The following is a 12,500-nucleotide window of genomic DNA, read 5'->3' as shown; positions in this document are numbered from 1 at the left end:
CTCAAGATAAGAGACGATTGGCGAAATCTAACCGAGGCCCTTTGCGTCAATAGGCGTAGGAGTTGATGGTGATGAAATATACGATGATGTATACATGTTATAAATTGTACGATTGTAAATGTGTATTTTATAACAAAAGATAAAAAAAAAAAAATGTGCATATGAGCTTTTTTATTGCGAACAGTGAAATAAATAGATTTCCCAATTTAATGTCGATAAGTAATTAATCTTTTTCATATAACTAAACCAGAGATAAAAAGAAAACGTAGTCCTAATAGTTAAAAATATATCTGTAGCGATGAATATAAATATATAAAAGATTAAAAAGAGGTTAAATTTATGGGAAATTTGGATAAAACATAAATCATGTTTATTCAATCGGCACAATATGCATCGTAGAATTACTTCATTACCTACCTAATAAATTATTACGAGAGGCAACAGACAGCTTTACAATTTAAACAGCTTCCTCCGATGACAAGCATCAGGTAATTACATAGAGAGAGAGAGAGAGAGAGAGAGAGAGAGAGAGAGAGAGAGAGAGAGAATCACAGGGCAAATGAGAAATAAGGGTAGTCGGAGAATGTGAAGAGAATGTCCAGGATGAGCGTGTGCTACACGGATTTGGGGGTATTTGGGGACTAGGAGAGAGGGGGGAGGAGTTAGAGGGAGGGGGGGGGGTTTAGCCGTCAATCAAACAGCAGGGGTGGCTAGTTGATTAATGTGCCTACTTCAATTCAATCAACCTGCGTAGTAGTGAGTCTCGGGGGTCTATTCTGTTTATCTATCATCCCACGGCCCGTTTACATCATAAAAGCGGGAGCCTCTAATTGCGTTGTCTATACTCTATATGGACTCCACATTTTTCATTCTTATTTTTACGAGCTGATGGCAAACAGGAGCTTAATGCAGATTGAATTAATCCATTACTGTATTCTCTTTTAAATTTGCCCAACTAAGGTTATAAATTTGACAATTACATTGAGCACACTTTTAAATTTACTCCACAAAGGTTATAGATTTGACAATTACATTGAGCACATTTTTAAATTTGCCCAACGAATGCTATATATTTGACAATTACATTGAGCACACTTTTAAATTTATCCAACAAAGGTTAGAGATTCGACAATTACATTGAGCACACTTTTAAAATCTACTCCACAAAGGTTATAGATTTGACAATTATATGGAGCATACTTTTAAATTTACACAACAAAGGTTATAGAGTTGACAATTACATTGAGCACACTTTTAAATTTACCCCACAAAGGTTATATATTTGACAATTACATTGAGCGCACTTTTAAAATCTACACAACAAAGGTTATAGAGTTGACAATTACATTTGAGCACACTTTTAAATATACCCTAAAAAGGCTATAAATTTGACAATTAAATTGAACACACTTTCAAATTTACCCAACTAAGGTTATGAATTTCACAACTAAATTGAGCACACATTTTTATAATAAAGTAAAGAAAAAATAATAATAACCTTTTATTTGCACTATTCTTCCGAGAACATTCATCTCTTCAATTCACAGACAGAGGGGTCATGAACTGTTTTATAGCATGAGAAAATAACGCATACACTCAAAACACCGACAATTTATTCAGCTCACCTCCTATCTTTTATCACTTCTGATCAACAGTTTCTCTGTGTTGCAAAAGAGAGAGCTAAATTTGATTGCATGTAATGTATGGCTTTACATGCAAGTTGGTGCTATATCACCAGAGGGGGGGGGGGGGGAACGTTCCCTGCCAACGAAATGGTAAGTATTGGGGCCTCAAAGGAAAAGAACGGGCGGTAAACCTCTCTCTCTCTCTCTCTCTCTCTCTCTCTCTCTCTCTCTCTCTCTCTCTCTCTCTCTCGATGCAGAGCGCCAACAAAAGGAAATGAAATATGCGTATGCAAAACTTAGGATTCCAAGCCCTTTTAGTATCTATACATCGTCTGTTATTAACTCAAAAATATTATAAGTCATATTCGCAAATAACTATAAAATATGTGGTTTGAAATGATTTCTTTAAAGAATAATGTTTTCAAGCAAAGGGAATCTGTGATGTAAATAGCATTCAATATCAAGTAAATGACAAAAATGCATTAAATTTAAGAACAATAATTATAACAGCATAACATCATACATGAAAAATTATGAAAAAGAAATAATCATGGGGATATATATATATATATATATATATATATGTATGTATGTATGTATGTATGTATGTATATATAATGAATTAAACTATAAGCACAAGAACTAAAATACTTTAACAACATACAGAAAAAATGAAAAAACAAAAATATTAAAGAAAATAAAATGGCAACTGGCTCTCAGGATGAGACATCAAGCCGCATTCCATTCAAACAAAAGCCACTGTAGTTCTCTCTCTCTCTCTCTCTCTCTCTCTCTCTCTCTCTCTCTCTCCCCTCTATTCACGGTAGAGAAAATATAGAAAAAAAAGAGATGTGACTTAAAGAAATACAAAGGCTAAACGAAACGGTAGAATTGGCAGAAGTCTATGCGTCGCGTCGATGACTTTCAAAAAAAAAAAAAAAAAAAAAAAAAAAAAAAAAAAAAAAGAAGACCCGTTTCTCGCACCCACCGAGTGAAGTAGAAAATCATGCGAAACGAACACATATGATCCGAGTGATCTTTTATTTACGATTTTCCTATTGCTTTTTTTCTTTCTTTCTTTCTTTCTTTTCCCCTTTTTCGTCATTTTTACAGATATCAAGAGAAATGGGGAATTGAGATTACGTGGCAAAATGATGGCAATTTACAATCCTCTTTATCAAAATTACTATTATTATTACTTCTACCTAAGCTACAACCCTAGTTGGAAAAGCAGGTTGTTATAACCCCAAGGGCTCCAACATGGAAAAAATAGCCGAGTGGGGAAGGGAAATAAGGAAATAAATAAACTACAAGAGAAGTAACGAATAATTAAAAGAACATATTTTAAGAACAGCAACATTAAAATAGATCTTTCATATATAAAAAAAAATTTAACATTAAACAAAAATTCTCTGCAAGTTTGAATTTTTGAAGTTCCACCGATTCAACTACCTGATTAGGAAAATCATTCCACAACTTGGTCACAGCTGGAATAAAACTTTTAGAATACTGTGTAGGCATACAAGCTTCCGGAAGTAAATCTTATTCTATAAATATGAATTTCACTGAGCAGCTTGAGAGAGAGAGAGAGAGAGAGAGAGAGAGAGAGAGAGAGAGATTTTACAATATATTACAGAAATTCCCTTTGTCTCTTACACATCTAATAGTTTTCGGCTACATGTTAATTACTACAGGCTGCGGGTATGGTGACCTTATACCCTCATGTACTATTTCCCTATACTGTATATATCTAGGCCAAATTACATAAATAATCACTCACCCAGGCTTTCTCGCAGTGATGTTGAAATATTTTTGCATATATTATTAAGCAAGTATATCAGTTATTAAGAGTATATTATGATAAACGAGAATCATTGTGTAAAATTGTTCACCATTTAGGAAAATGGTTCTGTATTGCAAATACATACATATATTTGAAACAAATGGAAAACACTAGTGTTAGTGATAAACTTATATGCACAAGAGTTGCTGATGACATAGTTCTTTTTAATGAATCATAGCAGGAATTGCAAAAGATGATAGAAGACTTGAATAGAGTAAGCAAGAGATGTATGACTGAAAATCAATATGAGTAAACCTACGATATGTTCAAGGAAAATGCAGAGGCAACAATTAAAGGTTTAGGACGAACCTCTAGAGATTGTTAAGGAATGTACTTTTTTAGGACAGAGTGTAAGTGCTTCCCAGGGCATGAAACCGAAATTAAAAGGATACGCAAGGGGTGCAGACCTTTTGGCAAACAAAATGAGATTATGAAATGTAAAATGCCACTTTCTCAAAAGAGAAAAGTATTTAATGAGATGGTCATACCAGTACAAACTTATGCATCAGAGGAGCATTACTAAAGCCTTAAAGCATAAGCAAGTTACAAATCAAAGAGGTATGGATAGAATAATGATGGGAATAACACTAAGAAACAGAAAAAGAGCAACATGGATAAGACAGCAAACTAAACTAGTGGACATCCTAACAACATGTAAGAAAAAAGAAATGTGCATGGGCAGAACATATAATGAGAATGACAGATAGTAGATGGAGATTAAGAATAACAGAATGGGTACCTAGAGATCGCAAAAAAAAGCAGGGGATGGAAGAGAAGACGATGGACAGAAGAGGTAAGAAAATTTGTGGGAATACACTAGCATAAAAAGACCATAAACCCACTATTCTAAGGCCTTTGCCCTGCAGTGGACTAGCTACGGCTAGGGTTCGATCCCAGTATAAGGTAGGAATTTATGTCTTATTTGAGCACGATATTATGATGATCTTCATCCATATACATACATACATATATATATATATATATATATACACACACACATACATATATATATATATATATATATATGTATTTATATATATAAACAGGCATATATATATATATATATACAGTATATATATATATATATATATACTGTATATATAGATACATATATATATATACATATACATATACACACACACACACACACACATATATATATATATATATATAATATATATATATATATATATATATATTTATATATACACACATATATATGTGAGTGTGTGTTTATGTATGTACACCATGCCCCATCAAAACGTAAAAATCTTAAATGAGTTTCAGGTTACTATTCAGATTTTTTTCCTCCCAGTTCCCGGCAAACTGTTGAATACTTTTCGAGAAGTAATTCCACCTCGCGTATTTCAAAGCCCAACATTTTCGTCAGCCTCGTAATTGCCCACACTTACTTTCATTACAATCTGACAAAAGTCTCCGGGCGCAATCAGTCCCATTTCCATGACTGGAAAATATTCGTTAAATGCGCGTGAAGAAAAAATATTTTTGACGCTCGAGTTAAAAAGTTGTGCATAGTAATTTTTTACCTGAATTACGACATGACTAAAAAGATGATTTTGATTAAATTCCCTTTATGTGCAAATTATTGTTCATATGAAAGAAATATGAAAAATTATTATTACCTATACGTCAGCATCTATAAAACAACATTAACAACTTCAACTAAAACAAAATTTATCAAACAAAACATTAGAAATACCAACGTGTACAGAGAGAGAGAGAGAGAGAGAGAGAGAGAGAGAGAGAGAGAGAGAGAGGAACGTAACATTAGCAATGACATACAACACACAACATCCTGACCTCCCCTAAACATATCCCTTGCAATCCCTCTCAATCCTACAGAGTCCTTCTTTTATTCCATTTTTTTTTCTTTCTTTTACAGCTTTCCGTGATGGTGTGGATCCTGCCATGACCAAAGGTTCGTGTTAGTTTAACAGGAAACTAGCTCGCAGACACTGATAGCCAAGAGCTCACCCATCCCACACCTTTCCCCTATCTCACCCGGTCCAATTCACCAATACAATATCTCCCTTCCTCCTTTCCATCCCACAACTCCCAATTCACCCCATCCCAGACATCTCTTCGTCCTTCCCCATCCCAAACCATTTCTCAGTTCACCCATCCCAAACATTTCCCCAAGCTCACCCATCCCACAACTCCCAATTCACCCATCCCACACATCTCCTTCCCTATCTCAAACCATTCCCTCTGCTCACCCATCCCAAACATTTCCCCCCGCTCACCCATCTCTTAACTCCCAATTCACCCATCCCTCAACTCCCAATTCACCCATCCCTCAACTCCCAATTCACCCATCCCACACTCTTCTTCGTCCTTCCTCATCTCAAACCATTCCCCCAGTTCACCCATCCCCAAACCTTACCCCTAGCTCACCCATCCAACACCTCTCCTCCTCCTTCTCCATCCAACTGGTCCGAATGCTATCACATGACACCACACTACCTGTCCTGGCGACCGCCGACCTAAGGTACAAGGAATTTCTCCCACCGTCTGTCTATACAATTGGCATTATTTTCATGTATCCACATGAAAGTCCCACGTTCGGAAATTAAAGATCTCTCTCTCTCTCTCTCTCTCTCTCTCTCTCTCTCTCTCTCTCTCTCTCTCATGCAATTTTTCCTCTCATTTAAGTCTGTTCAATATATAAATTGTTTTTTGTCATATCTATTGCATCTGACAATCTCAAATCATTATAGCAGGAACATCGATTTAAAAAGACTGAGCTTTGAGTCAAATAGCAGGTTTGCTGACAAAGCTTTATCTTATTCAAAGAGACTATTACTTCATCATTTACTTTACTTACTTTAAGGACTAGGTTTCTGGTCCCATACAGCGTTGGAACCCTACTCTCTACAAGGCATTCACATTCATTTTATTGTATGCATTACAAGCCATTAAGTTAGGAGTTCTCTTGCTTAAGGGTACACTCATCACACTATTCTATCTAATTTCTCTTCGTTTGTTTTGTTAGTTTTTATAGTTTATATATGCAATATTTATTTCAAATATTATCATTGTTCTTAAATTATTTGATTTTAATTGTTAATTGATTTTCTTATTTCCTTTCCTCACTGGGCTATTTTCCCTATTGGAGGACCTGAGCTTATAGCATCTCGCTTTTCCAACTAGGTTTGTAGCTTAGTAAGTAATAATAATAATAATAATAATAATAATAATAATAATAATAATAATAATAATTCAGCATTTCACACCTAATTTATCTTTGGAAAAAAATAACTCACTACTTCCTCCTCACTTCGTATTCCTGGTCTCATTCTTAGCCCGACCGTCAGCTATCAAATGTTGCTCTGAAAACCACAGAATGATGCAACACGACCGGACGGAACTTTGTGCAATTCTTACCCACCTCTCTCTCTCTCTCTCTCTCTCTCTCTCTCTCTCTCTCTCTCTCTCTCTAGTATTATTATTTACATTTCCTATTCAATATAAAAATATTGTTTTAGCCACAGAAGGTATCATTCTTGACTCTACCAATGCTACTAATAATGGTAATAATAATAACAATGCTAAAATGAATTAAAAATTTATGTTTAAATCTACGCCCAATAAAAGCTGTATCTTATTATCACGATCCTTCTCTATCAAAAGAACAGAGAGAGAGAGAGAGAGAGAGAGAGGAGAGAGAGAGAGAGAGAGAGAGAGAGACCGTTGTCACACGGCATCTTCCGGAGTGCAGTCTCGAAGAACTATGATATTGCTCATTCGAGGAAATTGGAATTCTACAAGAGAGCAATATCTTTACGACGGAGGAAGACTTTGACGTAGTTCGTGCAGCGTAGGGAAACCAGAGATCTCACTAAGGCATATTTCATAACTTACTTTTGGCAAGTGTTTATTCGTTTCTTTTATTTGTTTCTTCAATATTCGTTTTTCCACTGAATTCGTTATTCATTCATTGTTTTCAAAGAAAAATAAGTATATTATCATTATTATTACTTGCTAAGCTTGAAAAGCAGGATGCTATAAGCCCAGGGGCCCCAACAGGGAAAATAGCCCAGCAAGGAAAGGAAAAAACGTTAGTAAAATATTTTAAGGAGAGCAACATCAAAATAAATATCTCCTATATAAACTATCAAACCTTTAACAAAAAAAGAGGAAGAGAAATAAGATAGAATAGTGTGCTCGAGTGTAACCTCCAGCAAGATAATAGAATTATTACACGAGGTCTTTCATTATTTCATCTCAACATATAAATTCCCCAAGAGGGTGACCTGGCCTTATGCAATTTGGATAGGTATTAGAGATCTCTTGCTTGAGGATACACTCGGGCTCACTATTCTATCTTCTTTCTCTTCTTATTGTTATTTTGAGGTTTTTATCCTCTTGTTATTTTCAAGTTATTATAGTTTATATATGAAAGATTTATTTTAACATTATTATTGTTCTTAACCTTCTCTTGTAGTTTTTCCTGATTTCATTTCCTCACTGAGTTATTTTCTCTGTTGGAGCCCTTGGGCTTATAGCATCCTGCCTTCCCAACTAGCGTTGTAGCTTAGCAAGTAATAATAATAATAATAATAATAATAATAATAATAATAATATTAAAAGCAAAGTACCAAAAACACATCTATCGAATAAGATGTCAGGGAAACCGGCCAAAACAACAGAATCAATATAAAAATGAGATTCATAAAAAACGAACTTGATTGCAAACGATTTTTTTCATTTCCGGACACAGCAAATATTTGCCAAAAAGTTCAACTCGATCTCGAATCCGTTTGAAAGGAAAACAAGAGGGCAAGATAAATAAGTACTCTGAAACGCGGAGGTAAAAACATCTCTGTAAAGAAAGGGGAACACGGAAGAAGGAAAGAAAACTCGGATCCAAATTGTGAGGAAAAAAAGGATGGTAGGATTTTACAAAAACCTTAATTACTAGCTTTTTGAAATTATACAAACTAGGGTGATTGCTAGCTATATTCTGTATTAGAAGCCAGTTCATATAACACCAGACTATTTATTTTGACCTTTAAAATCTAAAGCCGAGAAAAAGGGGCAATGGAAAGATAAAAACAATTTTTTTTTTTTTTTTTTTTTTTTTTTTTTTTTTTTTTTTTTTTTTTGAGGGGTAATATGTGCTAACTAGAAATCAGTGCCTGTGCTGACGCTATCATTCTTAATTAAATCTTTGCAGAGGGAATCATTTGGTCCATTTGGAGCCGAAAGTTCAATTATTTAAAGTTAAAGTATAGATTTCATCTTTCCAGGAAAAACAACAGTACAGTAAAAGAATTATATCTAGATCTAATACTATTATAAGTGATAGAGCTGCCTTTTGAAAGATAAAAGATAGGGAAAAGGGTACATGGACAGAATTATAAAAAACAAAACAAAATTGACAGTGTAATAAAAAAAAAAAAAAAGTCGTCGAAAGAGGTCAACACGGCAATCAATTGAAACTAGGAATAGTGGGTTAAAGAGTTCATATTTATTCGAAATGGAAAGAAATATGATCTCTCTCTCTCTCTCTCTCTCTCTCTCTCTCTCTCTCTCTCTCTCTCTCTCTCTCTCTCTCTCCACTAACCTACTAGAACCTAAAGAATAAAAACAAAAAAGTGGAAACAGCTATAAGGGAGAAATAAACAGAAGTAGTAGTAGTAGTAGTAGTAGTAGTAGTAGTAGTAGTAGTAGTAGTAATTTGACGAGTAAGAGACAACATAAACCAAAGAATTGAATAGAAAATAAACCTTTCAATTTACCTATGCACAAACAAGAGATTATGGATTCAAATTTCACAAAGAAAGACATTCATGCATTAATAAAATATTATCTTGAATAGATGAGATGAATCACCCAAAAGACAAATATATCAAATAAAAAAAATCATAATAGATAGACTTCTCCTTAAAGACACGTAAAAATAAATTCTTCTGGTTTGAAGAGAGAGAGAGAGAGAGAGAGAGAGAGAGAGAGAGAGAGAGAGAGAGAGAGAGATTGGACTTGAAATTAAATTCTTCCAGTTTAAAGCGAAGAGTGAGAGAGAATGTACTTATTTAAAAAACCAAAAATAATTTCTGGTTTGAAGTGGAGAGAGAGAGAGAGAGAGAGAGAGAGAGAGAGAGAGATTAGACTTATTTAATAATGCAAAATTAAATTCTTCCAGTTTGAAGCGAAGAGAGAGAGAGAGAGAGAGAGAGAGAGAGAGAGAGAGAACGTACTTATTTAAAAAAACAAAAATAAATTCTGGTTTGAAGTGGAGAGAGAGAGAGAGAGAGAGAGAGAGAGAGAGAGAGAACGTACTTATTTAAAAAACAAAAATAAATTACTCTGGTTTAAGTGCAGAGAGAGAGAGAGAGAGAGAGAGAGAGAGAGAGAGAGAGAGAGACTGGACTCATTTAAAAATGTAAAATTAAATTTTTCAGTTTGAAGCGAAGAGAGAGAGAGAGAGAATGTACTTATCTAAAAAAACAAAAAAAAATTCTGGTTTGAAGTGGAGAGAGAGAGAGAGAGAGAGAGAGAGAGAGAGAGAGAGAGAACTATACCAGCACACGCTAGCAGCCATAAACAGATGCGTGGATAACCATAAAATACATCCTAACGGCACAAGAATACAATTTATCATGATAATCAGGGTGTTCCTGCGTACGAAAAGATACTATTCCCTTGAATTTCCTCTCGTAATTTTCGACTCAAACCTACGATTCGCTGCGTCAGGAGATCATCTATCTTTTTAAAACGTTTTGTCACCTTGAAATGTTAATAATTTTTGCATGAATGCTTTTTTTTATATATATAATTACGCTTATATTTTTTTTATGAAACTGCCAGAATCGGATATATAATTTTCATATTTAATAAAATGAAACGAGTTATAGAGAAAAGGAAATAATTTTTCAATCTTAAAAAATATGGAAAAAGGTAAGGAAAAAAATTAGTATTAATATGTCAATAAAAATAATACGTCTGACGATGAACAACAATAATATAAACCAACCAAATAACTAAAAGATAAATCTTGTCCACAGAGAGCCAGAATAAAAAAAAAAAAAAAAACTAGTAAGGAAAAAAGTTATTCCAACTATGTCAATAAAAACATATGATTAAAAACAACAATAATGAAAACTAACGAAATTCGTAAAAAATAAATTTTATCCACAGAGAACCAGAATAAGAGAACACTATTAAGGAAAAAATTATTGCAACTATCAATAAAAACAACTTATTTGATTATAAACAACAATAATAGAAAGCAAAGAAAACCCTATATGATAAATCACATCCAGAGAGAGCCAGAATAAGAAAGAACTAGTAAGGAAAATTATTACTGTAACTATGTCAATAAAAGCAACACATTTGATTATAAACAACAATAATGAAAATCAACGAAATCCCTAAAGAATAAATTTTATCCACAGAGAGCCAGAATAAGAAAAAACTAGTGTCAAAAAAAAAAAAACACACACATTTGATTATAAACAACAATAATGGAAAGCAAAGAAACCCCTATATGATAAATCATGTCCACAGAATAGCCAGAATAATAATAAAAAAAAAAACTAGAAAGGAAAAAATTAGGGTTTTTAATTTGATTGAATACAACAATAATGAAAAACAACGAAACCCCCAAAGAATAAATCATATCAACAGAAATCCACAAATGCTGTCACAAAACTTCGAATAACAACTCCAATTAAATATTCGTCAGAAGCTACATCCCACAACGAGAGTCACTATTCCAAAGTCAAGAGTAAAACATTTAAATCTCAAAACAGCTTAAAGGAAAGGTACGAACGCTCTACTCTAAGCAAGCTCTATTTCTCTGAGAAGTTTCCGAGTGCCGCAGAAAATGGCACTTCCCTAACAGAATGGACACAGTGGACCAACAATTTACATTTATATTAGTGTTGGGTCGTTGTTTGAATTTAGATTTCCCAATATTGGAAATGAAATTGCATTTCACGGCAGCCAAACAAACAACATAAGCCCATTAAGCTGCGCCTTCTGCTGTTTTCAAAGCAACAGATTCTCTCAACTTTAACTCTGGCAAATCTTTTCAAAATCGTTCTTCATTTATTTTCAGAAATTAAAACCTCTTCGTAGAGGCAAATTCTCTTCATTTATTTTCAGAAATTAAAACCTCTTCGTAGAGGCAAATTCTCATTTATTTTCAGAAATTAAAACCTCTTCGTAAAGGCAAATTCTCTTCATTTATTTTCAGAAATTAAAACCTCTTCGTAGAGGCAAATTCTCTACATTTATTTTCAGAAATTAAAACCTCTTCGTAGAGGCAAATTCCCTTAATTTATTTTCAGAAATTAAAACCTCTTCGTAGAGGCAAATTCTCTTCATTTATTTTCAGAAATTAAAACCTCTTCGTAAAGGTAAATTCTCTTCATTTATTTTCATAAATTAAAACCTCTTTGTAAAAGTAAATTCTCTTCATTTATTTTCAGAAATTAAAACCTCTTCGTAGAGGCAAATTCTCTTAATTTATTTTCAGAAATTAAAACCTCTTTGTAGTTGTAAATTCTCTTCATTTAATCGCATTCTATCCATATTTGATGTTCTATCTCTTGCTTCATAATCCCCATCGGGAATTCTCCAAGCTATGGCACTTTTTCCAGCACACTTTTCCAAACCCAATTCGCTTTATTCATTTTTTCCAACTTCGAGCACGGAGGCAATCTCACCCATCTATTATCATCAATCTTGTGATTTTATATTCTCTAAACTGTTACTTTTTAATCCTCTTACTCTAAAAGCACTTCCTTTTCATTGTGAACAAATCATATTGTCAAGTGTCTACTGTTAAAAAAATAATCGAAACGTTCCATTTATCTTCGTTCTTCACATTTAAATCTTATGAAGTTTTATTCTTGGAAAATTAATTTCAAAGTATTTCATCCAGTTCGTAACAATTCCATCACTAAAAACAGATCTTAAGTGATTAAAAACACACCAAATTAGATCCCGTGGCAAAAAGTAAACAAACCACGCACGGAGTCAAAGAACGCGGGGATATCCCGTAG

General features: G+C 33.6%; 1 protein-coding gene across 2 annotated transcripts in view; it reads right to left on the bottom strand.

The window, feature by feature from the left end:
• The window catches only part of LOC137650217 (neuron navigator 3-like), a 1,066,036-nt gene that overhangs the window by 663,642 nt on the left and 389,894 nt on the right, over nucleotides 1-12,500 (bottom strand). The window lies entirely within an intron of this gene.

The sequence above is a fragment of the Palaemon carinicauda genome, chromosome 11, assembly GCF_036898095.1.
Source record: "Palaemon carinicauda isolate YSFRI2023 chromosome 11, ASM3689809v2, whole genome shotgun sequence".
Classification (NCBI taxonomy): domain Eukaryota; kingdom Metazoa; phylum Arthropoda; class Malacostraca; order Decapoda; family Palaemonidae; genus Palaemon; species Palaemon carinicauda.
The sequence above is the reverse complement of the archived record's forward strand: the minus strand, read 5'-3'. Positions and strand labels throughout refer to the sequence as shown.